Below are 24651 nucleotides of genomic sequence, written 5' to 3'. Positions count from 1 at the left end.
GTCTGTTTCCTAGTGCCCGTTTGAAGTTCCTGAGTTATCACTTTAAAACCGAGTTGGAGTTAGTACCTCCCAATAAATATGCATGGAGTGGAGTTTGGAAGTGAAAAGAAACTTTGTGTTCCCAACAAGCTAGGTGAAGGACGGCTTTCACACACATATATCTCTCAGAACTGAGCATGTGGAGAGGCGTTCGTTCATCTAGCACAAAGGGAACGGGTTGCAGGAGAAACTTTTACGCTGGTTTCTCAGTCTGTTTCCTAGTGCCGGTTTGAAGTTCCTGCAGTTTTCACTGTTAAATCGAGTTAGATTTAGTACCTCCCCATATATATGTATGGAGTGGGGTATGCAAGTGAAAAGAAACTTTGTGTTCCCAACAAGCTAGGTGAAGGACGGCTTTCACACACACTTATCTCTCAGAACTGAGCATGTGGAGAGACGTTCGTTCATCTAGCACAAAGGGAACGGGTTGCAGGAGAAACATTTTCTCTGGTTTCTCAATCTGTTTCCTAGTGCCGGGTTGAAGTTCCTGCAGTTTTCACTGTAAAACCGAGTTGGAGCTAGTACCTCCCCATATATATGTATGGAGTGGGGTTTGCAAGTGAAAAGAAACTTTGTGTTTCCAACAAGCTCGGTGAAGGACGGCTTTCACACACACTTATCTCTCAGAACTCAGCATGTGGAGAGACGTTCGTTCATCTAGCAAAAAAGGATCGGGTTGCAGGAGAAACTTTTACTCTTGTCTCTCAGCCTGTTCCCTAGATCCGGTTTGAATTTCCTGCAGTTTTCACTGTAAAACCGAGATGGAGCTAGTACCTACCCATATATATGTGTGGAGTGGAGTTTGCAACTGAAAAGAAACTTTGTTTTCCCAACAAGCTAGCTGAAGGACGGCTTTCACACACACATATCTCTCAGACCTGAGCATGTGGAGAGGCGTTCGTTCATCTAGCTCAATGGGAACGGGTTGCAGGAGAAAGTTTAGTCAGGTTTCTCAGTCTTTTTCCAAGTGCCTGTTTGAATTTCCTGCAGTTTTCACTGTAAAACCGACTTGGAGCTAGTACCTCCCCATATATATGTATGGAGTGGAGTTTGCATGTGAAAAGAATCTTTGTGTTCCCAACAAGCTAGGTGAAGGACGGCTTTCACACACAATTTTCTCTCAGAACTGAGCATGTGGAGAGACTTTCGTTCATCTAGTACAAAGGGAAAGGGTTTCAGGAGAAACTTTTACTCTAGTTTCTCAGTCTGTTTCGTAGTGCTGGATTGAAGATACTTAGTTATCATTTTAACACATAGTTGGAACTAGTACCTCCCCATATATATGTATGGAGTGGAGTTTGCAACTGAAATTTAACTTTGTGTTCCCAACAAGCTAGGTGAAGTGCGGCCCTCAGAGACAATTACCTCTCAAAACAGAGCATGTGGAAAAACGTTCGTTTATCTAGCACAAAGGAAACGCTTTGCAGGAGAAACTATTACTCTGGATTCTCAGGCTGTTTTCTAGTGCCGCTATGAATTCCTGCAGTTTTCACTGTAAAACAGAATTGGAGCTCCTAACTCCCCATATATATGTTTGGAGTGGAGTTTGAAACTGAAAAGAAACTTTGTGTTCCCAAAAGCTAGTTGAAGGATGGCTTTCACACACACTTATTTCTCAGAACTGATCATGTGGAGAAACGTTCGTTCATCTAGCACAAATGGAACGGATTGCAGGACAAAATATTTCTCTGGTTTCCTAGTCTGTTTCCCAGTGCCGGATTGAAGTTACTGCAGTTTTCACTGTAAAACCGAGTTGGAGCTCGTGCCTCCCCATACATATGTATGGAGTGGAGTTTTCAAGTGAAAAGAAACTTTGTGTTCCCAACAAGCTAGGTGAAGGACGGCTTTCACACACACTTATCTCTCAGAAATGAGCATGTGGAGAGACGTTCGTTCATCTAGCAAAAAGGGAACGGGTTGCAGGAGGAACTTTTACTCTGGTTTCTCAGTCTGTTTCCTAGCGCCGGTTTGAAGTTCCTGCAGTTTTTACTGTAAAACCGAGTTGGAGCTAGTAACTCCCCATATATATATATGGAGTGGAATTTGCAAGTGAAAAGAAACTTTGTGTTCCCAACAAGCTAAGTGAAGGACGGCTTTCACACACACTTAACTCTCAGAACTGAGCATGAGGAGAGACGTTCGTTCATCTAGCACAAAGGGAAAGATTTGCAGGGGAATCTTTTACTCTGGTTTCTCAGTCTGTTTCCTAGTGCCGGTTTGAAGTCTTGCAGTTTTCACTGTAAAACCGAGTTGGAGCTAGTACCTCCCCATATATATGTATGGAGTGGAGTTTGCAAGTGAAAAGAAACTTTGTGTTCCCAACAAGCTAGGTGAAGGACGGCTTTCACACACACTTATCTCTCAGAACTGAGCATGTGTAGAGACGATCGTTCATCTAGCACAAATTGAATGTTTTGCAGGAGAAACTTTTACACTCTTTTCTCAGTCTGTTTCCTAGTGCCCGTTTGAAGTTCCTGAGTTATCACTTTAAAATCGAGTTGGAGCTAGTACCTCCCAAAAAATATGCATGGAGTGGGGTTTGCAAGTGAAAAGAAACTTTGTGTTCCCAACAAGCTAAGTGAAGGACGGCTTTCAAACACACTTATCTCTCAGAACTGAGCATGAGGAGAGACGTTCGTTCATCTAGAACAAAGGGAAATGGTTGCAGGGGAATCTTTTACTCTGGTTTCTCAGTCTGTTTCCTAGTGCCGGTTTGAAGTCTTGCAGTTTTCACTGTAAAACCGAGTTGGAGCTAGTACCTCCCCATATATAAGTATGGAGTGGAGTTTGCAAGTGAAAAGAAACTTTGTGTTCCCAACAAGCTAGGTGAAGGACGGCTTTCACACACACTTATCTCTCAGAACTGAGCTAGTGGAGAGACGTTCGTTCATCTAGCACAAATTGAATGGTTTGCAGGAGAAACTTTTACACTGTTTTCACAGTCTGTTTCCTAGTGCCCATTTGAAGTTCCTGAGTTATCACTTTGAAACCGAATTGGAGCTAGTACCTCCCAATAAATATGCATGGAGTATAGTTTGGAAGTGAAAAGAAACTTTTTCTTCCCAACAAGCTAGGTGAAGGACGACTTTCAAGTACACTTATCTCTCAGAACTGAGCATGTGGAGAGACTTTCGTTCATCTAGCACAAAGGGAACGGGTTGCAGGAGAAACTTATACTCTGGTTTCTCAGTCTGTTTCCTAGTGCCGGTTTGAAGTTCCTGCAGTTTGCACTGTAAAACAGTGTTGGATCTAGTACCTCCCCATATATATGTATGGAGTGGAGATTGCAAGTGAAAAGAAACTTTGTGTTCCCAACAAGCTTGGTGAAGGACGGCTTTCACACACACTTATCTCTCAGAAATGAGCATGTGGAGAGACGTTCGTTCATCTAGCACAAAGGGAAAGGGTTGCAGGAGAAACTTTTACTCTGGTTTCTCAGTCTGTTTCCTAGTGCCGGTTTGAAGTTCCTGCAGTTTTCACTGTAAAACAGAGTTGGAGCTAGTACCTCCACATATATATATATGGAGTGGAGTTTGCAAGTGAAAAGAAACTTTGTGTTCCCAACAAGCTAGGTGAAGGACGGCTTTCACACACATTTATCTCTCAGAACTGAGCATGTGGAGAGGCGTACGTTCATCTAGCACAAAGGGAACGGGTTGCAGGAGAAACTTTTACGCTGGTTTCTCAGTCTGTTTCCTAGTGCCGGTTTGAAGTTCCTGCAGTTTTCACTGTTAAACCGAGTTGGATTTAGTACCTCCCCATATATATGTATGGAGTGGGGTATGCAAGTGAAAAAAACTTTGTGTTCCCAACAAGCTAGGTGAAGGACGGCTTTCACACACACTTATCTCTCAGAACTGAGCATGTGGAGAGACGTTCGTTCATCTAGCACAAAGGGAACGGGTTGCAGGAGAAACATTTACTCTGGTTTCTCAGTCTGTTTCCTAGTGTCGGTTTCAATTTCCTGCAGTTTTCACTGTAAAACCGTGTTGGATCTAGTACCTCCCCATATATATGTATGGAGTGGGGTTTGCAACTGAAAAGAAACTTTGTGTTCCCAACAAGCTAGGTGAAGGACGGCTTTCACACACACTTTTCTCTCAGAAATGAGCATGTGGAGAGACGTTCGTTCATCTAGCACAAAGGGAACGGGTTGCAGGAGAAACATTTTCTCTGGTTTCTCATTCTGTTTCCTAGTGCCGGGTTGAAGTTCCTGCAGTTTTCACTGTAAAACCGAGTTGGAGCTAGTACCTCCCCATATATATGTATGGAGTGGGGTTTGCAAGTGAAAAGAAACTTTGTGTTTCCAACAAGCTCGGTGAAGGACGGCTTTCACACACACTTATCTCTCAGAACTGAGCATGTGGAGAGACGTCCGTTCATCTAGCAAAAAAGGATCGGGTTGCAGGAGAAACTTTTACTCTTGTCTCTCAGCCTGTTCCCTAGATCCGGTTTGAATTTCCTGCAGTTTTCACTGTAAAACCGAGATGGAGCTAGTACCTACCCATATATATGTGTGGAGTGGAGTTTGCAACTGAAAAGAAACTTTGTTTTCCCAAAAAGCTAGCTGAAGGACGGCTTTCACACACACATATCTCTCAGACCTGAGCATGTGGAGAGGCGTTCGTTCATCTAGCTCAATGGGAACGGGTTGCAGGAGAAAGTTTAGTCTGGTATCTCAGTCTGTTTCCTAGTGTCGGTTTCAAGTTCCTGCAGTTTTCACTGTAAAACCGAGTTGGAGCTAGTACCTCCCCATATAAATGTATGGAGTGGGGTTTGCAACTGAAAAGAAACTTTGTGTTCCCAACAAGCTAGGTGAAGTACGGCTTTCACACACACATATCTCTCAGAACTGAGCATGTGGAGAGACGTTCGTTCATCTAGCACAAAGGGAACGGGTTGCAGGTGTAACTTTTCTCTGGTTTCTCAGAATGTTTCCTAGTACAGGTATGAAGTTCCTGCTGTTTTCAATGTAAAACCGATTTGGAGCTAGTACATCCCCAAATAAATGTATGAAGTGGAGTTTACAAGTGAAAAGAAATTTTGTGTTCCCAACAAGCAAGGTGAAGAACGGCTTTCACACACACTTATATCTCAGAACTGAGCATGTGGAGAGACGTTCGTTCATCTAGCACAAAGGGAACGGGTTGCAGGAGAAACATTTACTCTGGTTTCTCAGTCTGTTTCCTAGTGCCGGTTTGAAGTTCCTGCAGATTGCACTGTAAAAGCGAGTTGGAGCTAGTACCTCCCCATATATATGTATGGAGTGGAGTTTGCAAGTGAAAAGAAACTTTGTGTTCCCAACAAGCTAGGTGAAGGACGGCTTTCACACACACTTATCTCTCAGAACTGAGCATGTGGAGAGAATTTCGTTCATCTAGCACAAAGGGAACGTGTTGCACGGAAACTATTACTCTGGATTCTCAGACTGTTTCCTAGTGCCGGTTTGAAGTTCCTGCAATTTTCACTGTAAAACCGAGTTGGAGCTAGTACCTCCCCGTATAAATGTATGGAGTGGAGTTTGCAACTGAAAAGAAACTTTGTGTTCCCAACAAGCTAGGTGAAGTACGGCTTTCACACACACATATCTCTCAGAACTGAGCATGTGGAGAGACGTTCGTTCATCTAGCACAAAGGGAACGGGTTGCAGCAGAAACATTTACTCTGGTTTCTCAGTCTGTTTCCTAGTGCCGGTTTGAAGTTCCTGCAGTTTGCACTGTAAAACCGAGTTGGTGCCAGTACCTCCCGATATATATGTATGGAGAGGAGTTTGCTAGTTAAAAGAAACTTTGTGTTCCCAACAAGCTAGGTGAAGGACGGCTTTCACACACACTTATCTTTCAGAAATGAGCATGTGGAGAGACGTTCGTTCATCTAGCAAAAAGGGAACGGGTTGCAGGAGGAACTTTTACTCTGGTTTCTCAGTCTTTTTCCTAGCGCCGGTTTGAAGTTCCTGCAGTTTTTACTGTAAAACCGAGTTGGAGCTAGTAACTCCCCATATATATATATGGAGTGGAATTTGCAAGTGAAAAGAAACTTTGTGTTCCCAACAAGCTAAGTGAAGGACGGCTTTCACACACACTTATCTCTCAGAACTGAGCATGAGGAGAGACGTTCGTTCATCTAGCACAAAGGGAACTGGTTGCAGGGGAATCTTTTACTCTGGTTTCTCAGTCTGTTTCCTAGTGCCGGTTTGAAGTCTTGCAGTTTTCACTGTAAAACGGAGTTGGAGCTAGTACCTCCCCATATATATGTATGGAGTGGAGTTTGCAAGTGAAAAGAAACTTTGTGTTCCCAACAAGCTAGGTGAAGGACGGCTTTCACACACACTTATCTCTCAGAACTGAGCATGTGGAGAGACGTTCGTTCATCTAGCACAAATTGAATGGTTTGCAGGAGAAACTTTTACACTGTTTTCTCAGTCTGTTTCCTAGTGCCCATTTGAAGTTCCTGAGTTATCAATTAAAAAAGAGTTGGAGCTAGAACCTCCCAATAAATATGCATGGAGTGGAGTTTGGAAGTGAAAAGAAACTTTGTGTTCCCAACAAGCTAGGTGAAGGACGGCTTTCACACACACTTATCTCTCAGAACTGAGCATGTGGAGAGACGTTCGTTCATCTAGCACAAAGGGAACGGGTTGCAGGAGAAACATTTACTCTGGTTTCTCAGTCTGTTTCCTAGTGCCGGTTTGAAGTTCCTGCAGTTTGCACTGTAAAAGCGAGTTGGAGCTAGTACCTCCCCATATATATTTATGGAGTAGAGTTTGCAACTGAAAAGAAACATTGTGTTCCCAACAAGATAGGTTAAGGAAGGCTTTCACACACATTTATCTCTCAGAAATGAGCATGTGGAGAGACGTTCGTTCATCTAGCACAATGGGAACTGTTTGCAGGAGAAACTTTTACTCTGGTTTCTCAGTCTGTTTCCTAGTGCCGATTTGAATTTACTGCAGTTTTCACTGTAAAACCGAGTTATAGCTCGTACCTCCCCACATATATTTATGGAGTGGAGTTTGCAAGTGAAAAGAAACTTTGTGTTCCCAACAAGCTAGGTGAAGGACGGCTTTCACACACAATTATCTCTCAGAACTGAGCATGTGGAGAGACTTTCGTTCATCTAGCACAAAGGCAACCGGTTGCAGGAGAAACATTTTTTGTGGATTCTCAGAATTATTCCTAGTGCCGGTTTGATGTTACTGCAGTTTTCACTGTAAAACCGAGTTGGAGCTCGTACCTACCCATATATTTGTATGGATTGGGGTTTGCATGTTAAAAGAAACTTTGTGTTCCCAACAAGCTAGGTAAAGGACGGCTTTCACACACACTTATCTCTCAGAACTGATCATGTGGAGAGACTTTCGTTCATCTAGCACAAAGGGAATCGGTGGCAGGAGAAACTTTTTCTGTGGAATCTCAGTCTATTTCCTAGAGCCGGTTTGATGTTACTGCAGTTTTCACTGTAAAACCAAATTGGAGCTCGTACCTCCCCATATATATGTATGGAGTGGAGTTTTCAACTGAAAAGAATCTTTGTGTTCCCAACATGCTAGGTGAAGTACGGCTTTCACACAATCTTTTCTCTCAGAACTGAGCATGTGGAGAGACTTTCGTTCATATAGCACAAATATAACGGGTTGCAGGAGAAACTATTACTCTGGTTTCTCAGTCTGCTTCCTAGGGCCATTTTGAATTTCCTGCTGTTTTCACTGTAAAACCGAGTTGGAGCTAGTACCTACCCATAGATATATATGGATTGGAGTTTGCAAATTAAAAGAAACTTTGTTTTCCCAACATGCTAGGAGAAGGACGGCTTTCACACACACTTATCACTCAGAACTGAGCATGTGGAGAGACGTTCGTTCATCTAGCAGAAAGGGATCGGGTTGCTGGAGAAACTTTTACTCTGGTCGCTCAGTCTGTTCCCTAGTGCCGGTTTGAATTTCCAGCAGTTTTCACTGTAAAACATAGTTGGAGCTAGTACCTCCCCATATATAGGTATGGAATGGAGTTTGCAACTGAAAAGAAACATTGTGTTCCCAACAAGCTAGTTGAAGGACGGCTTTCACACACATTTATCTCTCTGAAATGAGCATTTGGAGAGACTTTCGTTCATCTAGCAAAATACGAACTGTTTGCAGGAGAAACTTTTACTCTGGTTTCTCAGTCTGTTCCCTATTTTCGGTTCGAAGTTCCTGCAGTTTTCACGGTAAAACCGAGTTGGAGCTAGTACCTCCCCATATATATGTATGGAGTGGAGTTTGCAAGTGAAAAGAAACTTTGTGTTCACAACAAGCTAGGTGAAGGACGGCTTTCACACAAAATTATCTCTCAGAACTGAGCATGTGGAGAGACGTTCGTTCATCTAGCACAAATGGAACGGGTTGCAGGTGCAACTTTTACTCTGGTTTCTCAGTCTGTTTCCTAGTGCCGGTTTCAAGTTCCTGCAGTTTCCACGGTAAAAACGAGTTGGAGCTAGTACATCCCCATATATATGTATGGAGTGGAGTTTGCAACTGAAATGAAACTTTGTGTTCCCAACAAGCTAGGTGAAGGACGACTTTCACAAACACTTATCTCTCAGAAATGAGCATGTGGAGAGACGTTCGTTCATCTAGCACAAAGGGAACGGGTTGCAGGGGAAACATTTACACTGGTTTGTCAGTCTGTTTCCTAGTGCCGGTTTGAATTTCCTGCAGTTTTCACTGTAAAACCGAGTTGGAACTAGTAACTCACCATATATATGTATGGAGTGGATTTTGCATGTGAAAAGAAACTTTGTGTTCCCAACAAGCTAGGTTAAAGACGGCTTTCACACACACTTATCTCTCAGAACTGAGCATGTGGAGAGACGTTCGTTCATCTAGCACAAAGGGAACGGGATGCAGGAGAAACTTTTACTCTGGTTTCACAGTCTGTTTCCTAGTGCCGGTTTGAAGTCTTGCAGTTTTCACTGTAAAACCGAGTTGGAGCTAGTACCTCCCCATATATATGTATGGAGTGGGGTTTGCAAGTGAAAAGAAACTTTGTGTTCCTAACAAGCTAGGTGAAGGACGGCTTTCACACACACTTATATCTCAGAACTGAGCATGTGGAGAGACGTTCGTTCATCTAGCACTAAGGGAACGGGTTGCAGGAGATACTATTACTCTGGTTTCTCAGTCTGCTTCCTAGGGCCATTTTGAATTTCCTGCTGTTTTCACTGTAAAACCGAGTTGGAGCTAGTACCTACCCATAGATATATATGGATTGGAGTTTGCAAATTAAAAGAAACTTTGTTTTCCCAACATGCTAGGAGAAGGACGGCTTTCACACACACTTATCACTCAGAACTGAGTATGTGGACAGACGTTCGTTCATCTAGCACAAAGGGATCGAGTTGCAGGAGAAACTTTTACTCTGGTCGCTCAGTCTGTTCCCTAGTGCCGGTTTGAATTTCCAGCAGTTTTCACTGTAAAACATAGTTGGAGCTAGTACCTCCCCATATATAGGTATGGAGTGGAGTTTGCAAGTGAAAAGAAACATTGTGTTCCCAACAAGCTAGTTGAAGGACGGCTTTCACACACATTTATCTCTCTGAAATGAGCATTTGGAGAGACTTTCGTTCATCTAGCAAAATACGAACTGTTTGCAGGAGAAACTTTTACTCTGGTTTCTCAGTCTGTTCCCTATTTCCGGTTCGAAGTTCCTGCCGTTTTCACGGTAAAACCGAGTTGGAGCTAGTACCTCCCCATATATATGTATGGAGTGGAGTTTGCAAGTGAAAAGAAACTTTGTGTTCCCAACAAGCTAGGTGAAGGACGGCTTTCACACACACTTATCTCTCAGAACTGAGCATGTGGAGAGACTTTCGTTCATCTACCACAAAGGGAACGGTTTCAGGAGTATGTTTTACTCTGGTTTCTCAGTCTGTTTCCAAGTACCGGTTTGAAGTTCCTGCAGTTTTCACTGTAAAACATAGTTGGAGCTAGTACCTACCCATATATATGTATGGAGTGGAGTTTGCAAGTGAAAAGAAACTTTGTGTTCACAACAAGCTAGGTGAAGGACGGCTTTCACACAAAATTATCTCTCAGAACTGAGCATGTGGAGAGACGTTCGTTCATCTAGCACAAATGGAACGGGTTGCAGGTGCAACTTTTACTCTGGTTTCTCAGTCTGTTTCCTAGTGCCGGTTTCAAGTTCCTGCAGTTTCCACTGTAAAAACGAGTTGGAGCTAGTACATCCCCATATATATGTATGGAGTGGAGTTTGCAACTGAAATGAAACTTTGTGTTCCCAACAAGCTAGTTGAAGGACGGCTTTCACAAACACTTATCTCTCAGAAATGAGCATGTGGAGAGACGTTCGTTCATCTAGCACAAAGGGAACGGGTTGCAGGAGAAACTTTTACTCTGGTTTCTCAGTCTGTTTCCTAGTGCCGGGTTGAAGTTCCTGCTGTTTGCACTGTAAAACCGAGTTGGAGCTAGTACCTCCCCATATATATGTATGGAGTGGAGTTTGCAACTGAAAAGAATCTTTGTGTTCCCAACAAGCTAGGTGAAGGACGGCTTTCACACACACTTATCTCTCAGAACTGAGCATGTGGAGAGACGTTCGTTCATCTAGCACAAAGGGAACGGGTTGCAGGGGAAACATTTACACTGGTTTCTCAGTCTGTTTCCTAGTGCCGGTTTGAATTTCCTGCAGTTTTCACTGTAAAACCGAGTTGGAACTAGTAACTCACCATATATATGTATGGAGTGGATTTTGCATGTGAAAAGAAACTTTGTGTTCCCAACAAGCTAGGTTAAAGACGGCTTTCACACACACTTATCTCTCAGAAGTGAGCATGTGGAGAGACGTTCGTTCATCTAGCACAAAGGGAACGGGTTGCAGGACAAACTTTTACTCTGGTTTCACAGTCTGTTTCCTAGTGCCGGTTTGAAGTCTTGCAGTTTTCACTGTAAAACCGAGTTGGAGCTAGTAGCTCCCCATATATATGTATGGAGTGGGGTTTGCAAGTGAAAAGAAACTTTGTGTTCCCAACAAGCTAGGTGAAGGACGGCTTTCACACACACTTATATCTCAGAACTGAGCATGTGGAGAGACGTTCGTTCATCTAGCACTAAGGGAACGGGTTGCAGGAGATACTATTACTCTGGTTTCTCAGTCTGCTTCCTAGGGCCATTTTGAATTTCCTGCTGTTTTCACTGTAAAACAGAGTTGGAGCTAGTACCTACCCATAGATATATATGGATTGGAGTTTGCAAATTAAAAGAAACTTTGTTTTCCCAACATGCTAGGAGAAGGACGGCTTTCACACACACTTATCACTCAGAACTGAGTATGTGGACAGACGTTCGTTCATCTAGCACAAAGGGATCGAGTTGCAGGAGAAACTTTTACTCTGGTCGCTCAGTCTGTTCCCTAGTGCCGGTTTGAATTTCCAGCAGTTTTCACTGTAAAACATAGTTGGAGCTAGTACCTCCCCATATATACGTATGGAGTGGAGTTTGCAAGTGAAAAGAAACATTGTGTTCCCAACAAGCTAGTTGAAGGACGGCATTCACACACATTTATCTCTCTGAAATGAGCATTTGGAGAGACTTTCGTTCATCTAGCAAAATACGAACTGTTTGCAGGAGAAACTTTTACTCTGGTTTGTCAGTCTGTTCCCTATTTCCGGTTCGAAGTTCCTGCAGTTTTCACGGTAAAACCGAGTTGGAGCTAGTACCTCCCCATATATATGTATGGAGTGGAGTTTGCAAGTGAAAAGAAACTTTGTGTTCCCAACAAGCTAGGTGAAGGACGGCTTTCACACACACTTATCTCTCAGAACTGAGCATGTGGAGAGACTTTCGTTCATCTACCACAAAGGGAACGGTTTCAGGAGTATCTTTTACTCTGGTTTCTCAGTCTGTTTCCTAGTGCCCGTTTGAAGTTCCTGAGTTATCACTTTAAAACCGAGTTGGAGTTAGTACCTCCCAATAAATATGCATGGAGTGGAGTTTGGAAGTGAAAAGAAACTTTGTGTTCCCAACAAGCTAGGTGAAGGACGGCTTTCACACACATATATCTCTCAGAACTGAGCATGTGGAGAGGCGTTCGTTCATCTAGCACAAAGGGAACGGGTTGCAGGAGAAACTTTTACGCTGGTTTCTCAGTCTGTTTCCTAGTGCCGGTTTGAAGTTCCTGCAGTTTTCACTGTTAAACCGAGTTGGATTTAGTACCTCCCCATATATATGTATGGAGTGGGGTATGCAAGTGAAAAAAACTTTGTGTTCCCAACAAGCTAGGTGAAGGACGGCTTTCACACACACTTATCTCTCAGAAATGAGCATGTGGAGAGACTTTCGTTCATCTAGCACAAAGGGAACGGGTTGCAGGAGAAACTTTTACTCTGGTTTCTCAGTCTGTTTCCTAGTGCCGGTTTGAAGTTCCTGTAGTTTTCACTGTAAAACCGAGTTGGAGCTAGTACCTCCCCATATATATGTATGGAGTGGGGTGTGCAAGTGAAAAGAAACTTTGTGTTTCCAACAAGCTCGGTGAAGGACGGCTTTCACACACACTTATCTCTCAGAACTCAGCATGTGGAGAGACGTTCGTTCATCTAGCAAAAAAGGATCGGGTTGCAGGAGAAACTTTTACTCTTGTCTCTCAGCCTGTTCCCTAGATCCGGTTTGAATTTCCTGCAGTTTTCACTGTAAAACCGAAATGGAGCTAGTACCTACCCATATATATGTGTGGAGTGGAGTTTGCAACTGAAAAGAAACTTTGTTTTCCCAACAAGCTAGCTGAAGGACGGCTTTCACACACACATATCTCTCAGACCTGAGCATGTGGAGAGGCGTTCGTTCATCTAGCTCAATTGGAACGGGTTGCAGGAGAAAGTTTAGTCTGGTTTCTCAGTCTTTTTCCAAGTGCCTGTTTGAATTTCCTGCAGTTTTCACTGTAAAACCGACTTGGAGCTAGTACCTCCCCATATATATGTATGGAGTGGAGTTTGCATGTGAAAAGAATCTTTGTGTTCCCAACAAGCTAGGTGAAGGACGGCTTTCACACACAATTTTCTCTCAGAACTGAGCATGTGGAGAGACTTTCGTTCATCTAGTACAAAGGGAAAGGGTTTCAGGAGAAACTTTTACTCTAGTTTCTCAGTCTGTTTCCTAGTGCTGGATTGAAGATACTTAGTTATCATTTTAACACATAGTTGGAACTAGTACCTCCCCATATATATGTATGGAGTGGAGTTTGCAACTGAAATTTAACTTTGTGTTCCCAACAAGCTAGGTGAAGTGCGGCCATCAGAGACAATTACCTCTCAAAACAGAGCATGTGGAAAAACGTTCGTTTATCTAGCACAAAGGAAACGCTTTGCAGGAGAAACTATTACTCTGGATTCTCAGGCTGTTTTCTAGTGCCGCTATGAATTCCTGCAGTTTTCACTGTAAAACAGATTTGGAGCTCCTAACTCCCCATATATATGTTTGGAGTGGAGTTTGAAACTGAAAAGAAACTTTGTGTTCCCAAAAGCTAGTTGAAGGATGGCTTTCACACACACTTATTTCTCAGAACTGATCATGTGGAGAAACGTTCGTTCATCTAGCACAAATGGAACGGATTGCAGGACAAAATATTTCTCTGGTTTCCTAGTCTGTTTCCCAGTGCCGGATTGAAGTTACTGCAGTTTTCACTGTAAAACCGAGTTGGAGCTCGTGCCTCCCCATACATATGTATGGAGTGGAGTTTTCAAGTGAAAAGAAACTTTGTGTTCCCAACAAGCTAGGTGAAGGACGGCTTTCACACACACTTATCTCTCAGAAATGAGCATGTGGAGAGACGTTCGTTCATCTAGCACAAAGGGAACGGGTTGCAGGGGAAACATTTACTCTGGTATCTCAGTCTGTTTCCTAGTGCCGATTTGAATTTCCTGCAGTTTTCACTCTAAAACCGAGTTGGAGCTCGTACCACCCCATATATTTGTATGGATTGGGATTTGCAAGTTAAAAGAAACTTTGTGTTCCCAACAAGCTAGGTGAAGGACGGCTTTCACACACACTTATCTCTCAGAACTGAGCATGTGGAGAGACGTTCGTTCATCTAGCACAAAGGGAACGGGTTTCAGGAGAAACTTTTACTATGGTTTCTCAGTCTGTTTCCTAGTACTGGTATGAAGTTCCTCCTTTTTTCACTGTAAAACAGATTTGGAGCTAGTACATCCCCAAATAAATGTATGGAGTGGAGTTTACAAGTGAAAAGAAATTTTGTGTTCCCAACAAGCAAGGTGAAGGACGGCTTTCACACACACTTATATCTCAGAACTGAGCATGTGGAGAGACGTTCGTTCATCTAGCACAAAGGGAACGGGTTGCAGGAGAAACATTTACTCTGGTTTCTCAGTCTGTTTCCTAGTGCCGGTTTGAAGTTCCTGCAGTTTGCACTGTAAAAGCGATTTGGAGCTAGTACCTCCCCATATATATATATGGAGTGGAGTTTGCAAGTGAAAAGAAACTTTGTGTTCCCAACAAGCTAGCTGAAGGACGGCTTTCACACACACTTCTCTCTCAGAACTGAACATGTGGAGAGACTTTCGTTCATCTAGCACAAAGGGAACGTGTTGCAGGGAAACTATTACTCTGGTTTGTCAGTCTGTTTCCTAGTGCCGGTGTGAAGTTCCTGCAATTTTCACTGTAAAACAGAGTTGGAGCTAGTACCTCCCCATATATATGTAAAGAGTGGAGTTTGCAACAGAAAAGAAACTTTGTGTTCCCAACAAGCTAGTGAAGGACGGCTTTCACACTCACTTATGTCTCAGAACTGAGCATGTGGAGAGACGTTCGTTCATGTAGCACAAAGGGAACGGGTTGCAGGAGTAACTTTTCTCTGGTTTCTCAGAATGTTTCCTAGTAATGGTATGAAGTTCCTGCTGTTTTCACTGTAAAACCGATTTGGAGCTAGTACATCCCCAAATAAATGTATGGAGTGGAGTTTACAAGTGAAAAGAAATTTTGTGTTCCGAACAAGCAAGGTGAAGAACGGCTTTCACACACACTTATATCTCAGAACTGAGCATGTGGAGAGACGTTCGTTCATCTAGCACAAAGGGAACGGGTTGCAGGAGAAACATTTACTCTGGTTTCTCAGTCTGTTTCCTAGTGCCGGATTGAAGTTCCTGCAGTTTGCACGGTAAAAGCGAGTTGGAACTAGTACCTCCCCATATATATGTATGGAGTGGAGTTTGCAAGTGAAAAGAAACTTTGTGTTCCCAACAAGCTAGCTGAAGGACGGCTTTCACACACACTTCTCTCTCAGAACTGAGCATGTGGAGAGACTTTCGTTCATCTAGCACAAAGGGAACGTGTTGCAGGGAAACTATTACTCTGGTTTCTCAGTCTGTTTCCTAGTGCCGGTTTGAAGTTCCTGCAATTTTCACTGTAAAACCGAGTTGGAGCTAGTACCTCCCCATATAAATGTATGGAGTGGAGTTTGCAACTGAAAAGAAACTTTGTGTTCCCAACAAGCTAGGTGAAGTACGGCTTTCACACACACATATCTCTCAGAACTGAGCATGTGGAGAGACGTTCGTTCATCTAGCACAAAGGGAACGGGTTGCAGCAGAAACATTTACTCTGGTTTCTCAGTCTGTTTCCTAGTGCCGGTTTGAAGTTCCTGCAGTTTGCACTGTAAAACCGACTTGGAGCTAGTACCTCCCGATATATATGTATGGAGAGGAGTTTGCTAGTTAAAAGAAACTTTGTGTTCCCAACAAGCTAGTTGAAGGACGGCTTTCACACACACTTATCTCTCAGAACTGAGCATGAGGAGAGACGTTCGTTCATCTAGAACAAAGGGAAATGGTTGCAGGGGAATCTTTTACTCTGGTTTCTCAGTCTGTTTCCTAATGCCGGTTTGAAGTCTTGCAGTTTTCACTGTAAAACCGAGTTGGAGCTAGTACCTCCCCATATATAAGTATGGAGTGGAGTTTGCAAGTGAAAAGAAACTTTGTGTTCCCAACAAGCTAGGTGAAGGACGGCTTTCACACACACTTATCTCTCAGAACTGAGCAAGTGGAGAGACGTTCGTTCATCTAGCACAAATTGAATGGTTTGCAGGAGAAAATTTTACACTGTTTTCACAGTCTGTTTCCTAGTGGCCATTTGAAGTTCCTGAGTTATCACTTTGAAACCGAATTGGAGCTAGTACCTCCCAATAAATATGCATGGAGTATAGTTTGGAAGTGAAAAGAAACTTTGTGTTCCCAACAAGCTAGGTGAAGGACGACTTTCAAGTACACTTATCTCTCAGAACTGAGCATGTGGAGAGACGTTCTTTCATCTAGCACAAAGGGAACGGGTTGCAGGAGAAACTTATACTCTGGTTTCTCAGTCTGTTTCCTAGTGCCGGTTTGAAGATCCTGCAGTTTGCACTGTAAAACAGTGTTGGATCTAGTACCACCCCATATATATGTATGGAGTGGAGATTGCAAGTGAAAAGAAACTTTGTGTTCCCAACAAGCTTGGTGAAGGACGGCTTTCACACACACTTATCTCTCAGAAATGAGCATGTGGAGAGACGTTCGTTCATCTAGCACAAAGGGAAAGGGTTGCAGGAGAAACTTTTACTCTGGTTTCTCAGTCTGTTTCCTAGTGCCGGTTTGAAGTTCCTGCAGTTTTCACTGTAAAACAGAGTTGGAGCTAGTACCTCCACATATATATGTATGGAGTGGAGTTTACAAGTGAAAAGAAACTTTGTGTTCCCAACAATCTAGGTGAAGGACGGCTTTCACACACACTTATCTCTCAGAACTGAGCATGTGGAGAGACGTTCGTTCATCTAGCACAAAGGGAACGGGTTGCAGGAGAAACTTTTACGCTGGTTTCTCAGTCTGTTTCCTAGTGCCGCTTTGAATTTCCTGCAGTTTTCACTGTAAAACCGAGTTGGAGCTAGTACCTCCCCATATATATGTATGGAGTGGAGTTTGCAAGTGAAAAGAAACTTTCTGTTCCCAACAAGCTAGGTGAAGGACGGCTTACACACACACTTTTCTCTCAGAACTGAGCATGTGGAGAGACGTTCGTTCATCTAGCACAAAGGGAACGGGTTGCAGGAGAAACTTTTACGCTGGTTTCTCAGTCTGTTTCCTAGTGCCGCTTTGAATTTCCTGCAGTTTTCACTGTAAAACCGAGTTGGATCTAGTACATCCCCATATATATATATGGAGTGGGGTTTGCACCTGAAAAGAAACTTTGTGTTCCCAACAAGCTAGGTGAAGGACGGCTTTCACACACACTTATCTCTCAGAAATGAGCATGTGGAGAGACGTTCGTTCATCTAGCACAAAGGGAAAGGGTTGCAGGAGAAACATTTACTCTGGTTTCTCATTCTGTTTCCTAGTGCCGGGTTGAAGTTCCTGCAGTTTTCACTGTAAAACCAAGTTAGGGCTAGTACCTCCCCATATATATGTATGGAGTGGGGTTTGCAAGTAAAAAGAAACTTGGTGTTACCAACAAGCTAATTGTAGGACCGCTTTCACACACACTTATCTCTCAGAACTGAGCATGTGGAGAGACGTTCGTTCATCTAGCACAAAGGGAACGGGTTGCAGGAGAAACTTTTACTCTGGTTTCTCAGTCTGTTTCCTAGTGCCGGTTTGATGATCCTGCAGTTTGCACTGTAAAAGTGATTTGGAGCTAGTACCTCCCCATATATATGTATATAGCGTAGTTTGCAACAGAAAAGAATCTTTGTGATCCCAACAAGCTTCGTGAAGGACGGCTTTCAAACACACTTATCTCTCAGAACTGAGCATGTGGAGAGACGTTCGTTCATCTAGCACAAAGGGAACGTGTTGCAATAGAAACTTTTACTCTGGTTTCTCAGACTGTTTCCTAGTGCCGGTTTGAAGTTCCTGCAGTTTTAACTGTAAAACCGAGTTGGAGCTAGTACCTCCCCTTATAAATGTATGGAGTGGAGTTTGCAACTGAAAAGAAACTTTGTGTTCCCTACAAGCTAGATGAAGGCGGCTTTCACACACACTTATTTCTCAGAACTGAGCATGTGGAGAGACGTTCGTTCATCTAGCACAAAGGAAACGGGTTGCAGGAGAAACATTTACTCTGGTTTCTCAGTCTGTTTCCTAGTGCCGGATTGAAGTTCCTGCAGTTTGCACTGTAAAAGCGAGTTGGAGCTAGTACCTCCCCATATATATGTATGGAGTGGAGTTTGCAAGTGAAAAGAAACTTTGTGTTCCCAACAAGCTAGCTGAAGGACGGCTTTCACACACACTTCTCTCTCAGATCTGAGCATGTGGAGAGACTTTCGTTCATCTAGCACAAAGGGAACGTGTTGCAGGGAAACTATTACTCTGGTTTCTCAGTCTGTTTCCTAGTGCCGGTTTGAAGTTCCTGCAATTTTCACTGTAAAACCGAGTTGGAGCTAGTACCTCCCCATATAAATGTATGGAGTGGAGCTTGCAACTGAAAAGAAACTTTGTGTTCCCAACAAGCTAGGTGAAGTACGGCTTTCACACACACATATCTCTCAGAACTGAGCATGTGGAGAGACGTTCGTTCATCTAGCACAAAGGGAACGGGTTGCAGCAGAAACATTTACTCTGGTTTCTCAGTCTGTTTCCTAGTGCCGGTTTGAAGTTCCTGCAGTTTGCACTGTAAAACCGACTTGGAGCTAGTACCTCCCGATATATATGTATGGAGAGGAGTTTGCTAGTTAAAAGAAACTTTGTGTTCCCAACAAGCTAGGTGAAGGACGGCTTTCACACACACTTATCTCTCAGAAATGAGCATGTGGAGAGACGTTCGTTCATCTAGCAAAAAGGGAACGGGTTGCAGGAGGAACTTTTACTCTGGTTTCTCAGTCTGTTTCCTAGCGCCGGTTTGAAGTTCCTGCAGTTTTTACTGTAAAACCGAGTTGGAGCTAGTAACTCCCCATATATATATATGGAGTGGAATTTGCAAGTGAAAAGAAACTTTGTGTTCCCAACAAGCTAAGTGAAGGACGGCTTTCACACACACTTATCTCTCAGAACTGAGCATGAGGAGAGACGTTCGTTCATCTAGCACAAAGGGAACTGGTTGCAGGGGAATCTTTTACTCTGGTTTCTCAGTCTGTTCCCTAGTGCCGGTTTGAAGTCTTGCAGTTTTCACTGTAAAACCGAGTTGGAGCTAGTACCTCCCCATATATATGTATGGAGTGGAGTTTGCAAGTGAAAAGAAACTTTGTGTTCCCAACAAGCTAGGTGAAGGACGGCTTTCACACACACTTATCTCTCAGAACTGAGCATGTGGAGAGACGTTCGTTCATCTAGCACAAATTGAATGGTTTGCAGGAGAAACTTTTACACTGTTTTCTCAGTCTGTTTCCTAGTGCCCATTTGAAGTTCCTGAGTTATCAATTTATAAAAGAGTTGGAGCTAGTACCTCCCAATAAATATGCATGGAGTGGAGTTTGGAAGTGAAAAGAAACTTTGTGTTCCCAACAAGCTAGGTGAAGGACGGCTTTCACACACACTTATCTCTCAGAACTGAGCATGTGGAGAGACGTTCGTTCATCTAGCACAAAGGGAACGTGTTGCAGGAGAAACATTTACTCTGGTTTCTCAGTCTGTTTCCTAGTGCCAGTTTGAAGTTCCTGCAGTTTGCACTGTAAAAGCGAGTTGGAGATTGTACCTTCCCATATATATGTATGGAGTGGAGTTTGCAAGTGAAAAGAATCTTTGTGTTCCCAACAAGCTAGCTGAAGGACGGCTTTCACACACACATCTCTCTCAGAACTGAGCATGTGGAGAGACTTTCGTTCATCTAGCACAAAGGGAACGTGTTGCAGGGAAACTATTACTCTGGTTTCTCAGTCTGTTTCCTAGTGCCGGTTTGAAGTTCCTGCAATTTTCACTGTAAAACAGAGTTGGAGCTAGTACCTCCCCATATATATGTATGGAGAGGAGTTTGCAACTGAAAAGAAACTTTGTGTTCCAAACAAGCTAGGTGAAGGACGGCTTTCACACTCACTTATCTCTCAGAACTGAGCATGAGGAGAGACGTTCGTTCATCTAGCACAAAGGGAACTGGTTGCAGGGGAATCTTTTACTCTGGTTTCTCAGTCTGTTTCCTAGTGCCGGTTTGAAGTCTTGCAGTTTTCACTGTAAAACCGAGTTGGAGCTAGTACCTCCCCATATATATGTATGGAGTGGAGTTTGCAAGTGAAAAGAAACTTTGTGTTCCCAACAAGCTAGGTGAAGGACGGCTTTCACACACACTTATCTCTCAGAACTGAGCATGTGGAGAGACGTTCGTTCATCTAGCACAAATTGAATGTTTTGCAGGAGAAACTTTTACACTGTTTTCTCAGTCTGTTTCCTAGTGCCCATTTGAAGTTCCTGAGTTATCAATTTATAAAAGAGTTGGAGCTAGTACCTCCCAATAAATATGCATGGAGTGGAGTTTGGAAGTGAAAAGAAACTTTGTGTTCCCAACAAGCTAGGTGAAGGACGGCTTTCACACACACTTATCTCTCAGAACTGAGCATGTGGAGAGACGTTCGTTCATCTAGCACAAAGGGAACGTGTTGCAGGAGAAACATTTACTCTGGTTTCTCAGTCTGTTTCCTAGTGCCGGTTTGAAGTTCCTGCAGTTTGCACTGTAAAAGCGAGTTGGAGATAGTACCTTCCCATATATATGTATGGAGTGGAGTTTGCAAGTGAAAAGAATCTTTGTGTTCCCAACAAGCTAGCTGAAGGACGGCTTTCACACACACATCTCTCTCAGAACTGAGCATGTGGAGAGACTTTCGTTCATCTAGCACAAAGGGAACGTGTTGCAGGGAAACTATTACTCTGGTTTCTCAGTCTGTTTCCTAGTGCCGGTTTGAAGTTCCTGCAATTTTCACTGTAAAACAGAGTTGGAGCTAGTACCTCCCCATATATATGTAAAGAGTGGAGTTTGCAACTGAAAAGAAACTTTGTGTTCCAAACAAGCTAGGTGAAGGACGGCTTTCACACTCACTTATCTCTCAGAACTGAGCATGTGGAGAGACGTTCGTTCATCTAGCACAAAGGGAACGGGTTGCAGGAGAAACTTTTACTCTGGTTTCTCAGTCTGTTTCCTAGTGCCGGTTTGAAGTTCCTGCAGTTTTCACTGTAAAACCGAGTTGGAGCTAGTACCTCCCCATATAAATGTATGGAGTGGAGTTTGCAACTGAAAAGAAACTTTGTGTTCCCAACAAGCTAGGTGAAGTACGGCTTTCACACACACATATCTCTCAGAACTGAGCATGTGGAGAGACGTTCGTTCATCTAGCACAAAGGGAACGTGTTGCAGCAGAAACATTTACTCTGGTTTCTCAGTCTGTTTCGTAGTGCCGGTTTGAAGTTCCTGCAGTTTGCACTGTAAAACCGATTTGGAAGTATTACCTCCCGATATATATGTATGGAGTGGAATTTGCAAGTGAAAAGAAACTTTGTGTTCCCAACAAGCTAGGTGAAGGACGGCTTTCACACACACTTATCTCTCAGAAATGAGCATGTGGAGAGACGTTCGTTCATCTAGCACAAATTGAATATTTTGCAGGAGAAACTTTTACACTCTTTCTCAGTCTGTTTCCTAGTGCCCGTTTGAAGTTCCTGAGTTATCACTTTTAAATCGAGTTGGAGCTAGTACCTCCCAAAAAATATGCATGGAGTGGGGTTTGCAAGTGAAAAGAAACTTTGTGTTCCCAACAAGCTAAGTGAAGGACGGCTTTCACACACATTTATCTCTCACAACTGAGCATGAGGAGAGACGTTCGTTCATCTAGAACAAAGGGAAATGGTTGCAGGGGAATCTTTTACTCTGGTTTCTCAGTCTGTTTCCTAGTGCCGGTTTGAAGTCTTGCAGTTTTCACTGTAAAACCGAGTTGGAGCTAGTACCTCCCCATATATAAGTATGGAGTGGAGTTTGCAAGTGAAAAGAAACTTTGTGTTCCCAACAAGCTAGGTGAAGGACGGCTTTCACACACACTTATCTCTCAGAACTGAGCAAGTGGAGAGACGTTCGTTCGTCTAGCACAAATTGAATGGATTGCAGGAGAAACTTTTACACTGTTTTCACAGTCTGTTTCGTAGTGCCCATTTGAATTTCCTGAGTTATCACTTTGAAACCGAATTGGAGCTAGTACCTCCCAATAAATATGCATGGAGTGGAGTTTGGAAGTGAAAAGAAACTTTGTGTTCCCAACAAGCTAGGTGAAGGATGGCTTTCAAACACACTTATCACTCAGAACTGAGCATGTGGAGAGACGTTCGTTCATCTAGCACAAAGGGAACGGGTTGCAGGAGAAACTTATACTCTGGTTTCTCAGTCTGTTTCCTAGTGCCGGTTTGAAGTTCCTGCAGTTTGCACTGTAAAACAGTGTTGGATCTAGTACCTCCCCATATATATGTATGGAGTGGAGATTGCAAGTGAAAAGAAACTTTGTGTTCCCAACAAGCTTGGTGAAGGACGGCTTTCACACACACTTATCTCTCAGAAATGAGCATGTGGAGAGACGTTCGTTCATCTAGCACAAAGGGAAAGGGTTGCAAGAGAAACTTTTACTCTGGTTTCTCAGACTGTTTCCTAGTGCCGGTTTGAAGTTCGTGCAGTTTTCACTGTAAAACAGAGTTGGAGCTAGTACCTCCACATATATATGTATGGAGTGGAGTTTACAAGTGAAAAGAAACTTTGTGTTCCCAACAATCTAGGTGAAGGACGGCTTTCACACACACTTATCTCTCAGAACTGAGCATGTGGAGAGACGTTCGTTCATCTAGCACAAAGGGAACGGGTAGCAGGAGAAACTTTTACGCTGGTTTCTCAGTCTGTTTCCTAGTGCCGCTTTGAATTTCCTGCAGTTTTCACTGTAAAACCGAGTTGGAGCTAGTACCTCCCCATATATATTTATGGAGTGGAGTTTGCAAGTGAAAAGAAACTTTCTGTTCCCAACAAGCTAGGTGAAGGACGGCTTACACACACACTTTTCTCTCAGAACTGAGCATGTGGAGAGACGTTCGTTCATCTAGCACAAAGGGAACGCTTTGCAGGAGAAACTTTTACGCTGGTTTCTCAGTCTGTTTCCTAGTGCCGCTTTGAATTTCCTGCAGTTTTCACTGTAAAACCGAGTTGGATCTAGTACATCCCCATATATATATATGGAGTGGGGTTTGCACCTGAAAAGAAACTTTGTGTTCCCAACAAGCTAGGTGAAGGACGGCTTTCACACACACACATCTCTCAGAAATGAGCATGTGGAGAGACGTTCGTTCATCTAGCACAAAGGGAAAGGGTTGCAGGGGAAAGATTTACTCTGGTTTCTCATTCTGTTTCCTAGTGCCGGGTTGAAGTTTCTGCAGTTTTCACTGTAAAACCAAGTTGGAGCTAGTACCTCCCCATATATATGTATGGAGTGGGGTTTGCAAGTGAAAAGAAACTTGGTGTTACCAACAAGCTAATTGTAGGACCGCTTTCACACACACTTATCTCTCAGAACTGAGCATGTGGAGAGACGTTCGTTCATCTAGCACAAAGGGAACGGGTTGCAGGAGAAACTTTTACTCTGGTTTCTCAGTCTGTTTCCTAGTGCCGGTTTGATGTTCCTGCAGTTTGCACTGTAAAAGTGATTTGGAGCTAGTACCTCCCCATATATATGTATGGAGCGTAGTTTGCAACAGAAAAGAATCTTTGTGATCCCAACAAGCTACGTGAAGGACGGCTTTCAAACACACTTATCTCTCAGAACTGAGCATGTGGAGAGACGTTCGTTCATCTAGCACAAAGGGAACGTGTTGCAATAGAAAATTTTACTCTGGTTTCTCAGACTGTTTCCTAGTGCCGGTTTGAAGTTCCTGCAGTTTTAAGAGTAAAACCGAGTTGGAGCTAGTACCTCCCCTTATAAATGTATGGAGTGGAGTTTGCAACTGAAAAGAAACTTTGTGTTCCCTACAAGCTAGATGAAGACGGCTTTCACACACACTTATCTCTCAGAAATGAGCATGTGGAGAGACGTTCGTTCATCTAGCACAAATTGAATGTTTTGCAGGAGAAACTTTTACACTCTTTTCTCAGTCTGTTTCCTAGTGCCCGTTTGAAGTTCCTGAGTTATCACTTTAAAATCGAGTTGGAGCTAGTACCTCCCAAAATATATGCATGGAGTGGGGTTTGCAAGTGAAAAGAAACTTTGTGTTCCCAACAAGCTAAGTGAAGGACGGCTTTCACACACACTTATCTCTCAGAACTGAGCATGAGGAGAGACGTTCGTTCATCTAGAACAAAGGGAAATGGTTGCAGGGGAATCTTTTACTCTGGTTTCTCAGTCTGTTTCCTAGTGCCGGTTTGAAGTCTTGCAGTTTTCACTGTAAAACCGAGTTGGAGCTAGTAACTCCCCATATATAAGTATGGAGTGGAGTTTGCAAGTGAAAAGAAACTTTGTGTTCCCAACAAGCTAGGTGAAGGACGGCTTTCACACACACTTATTTCTCAGAACTGAGCAAGTGGAGAGACGTTCGTTCATCTAGCACAAATTTAATGGTTTGCAGGAGAAACTTTTACACTGTTTTCACAGTCTGTTTCCTAGTGCCCATTTGAAGTTCCTGAGTTATCACTTTGAA

The sequence above is a fragment of the Camelus dromedarius genome, chromosome 3 (assembly GCF_036321535.1).
Source record: "Camelus dromedarius isolate mCamDro1 chromosome 3, mCamDro1.pat, whole genome shotgun sequence".
NCBI lineage: Eukaryota > Metazoa > Chordata > Mammalia > Artiodactyla > Camelidae > Camelus > Camelus dromedarius.
This window is presented reverse-complemented; position numbering follows the sequence as displayed.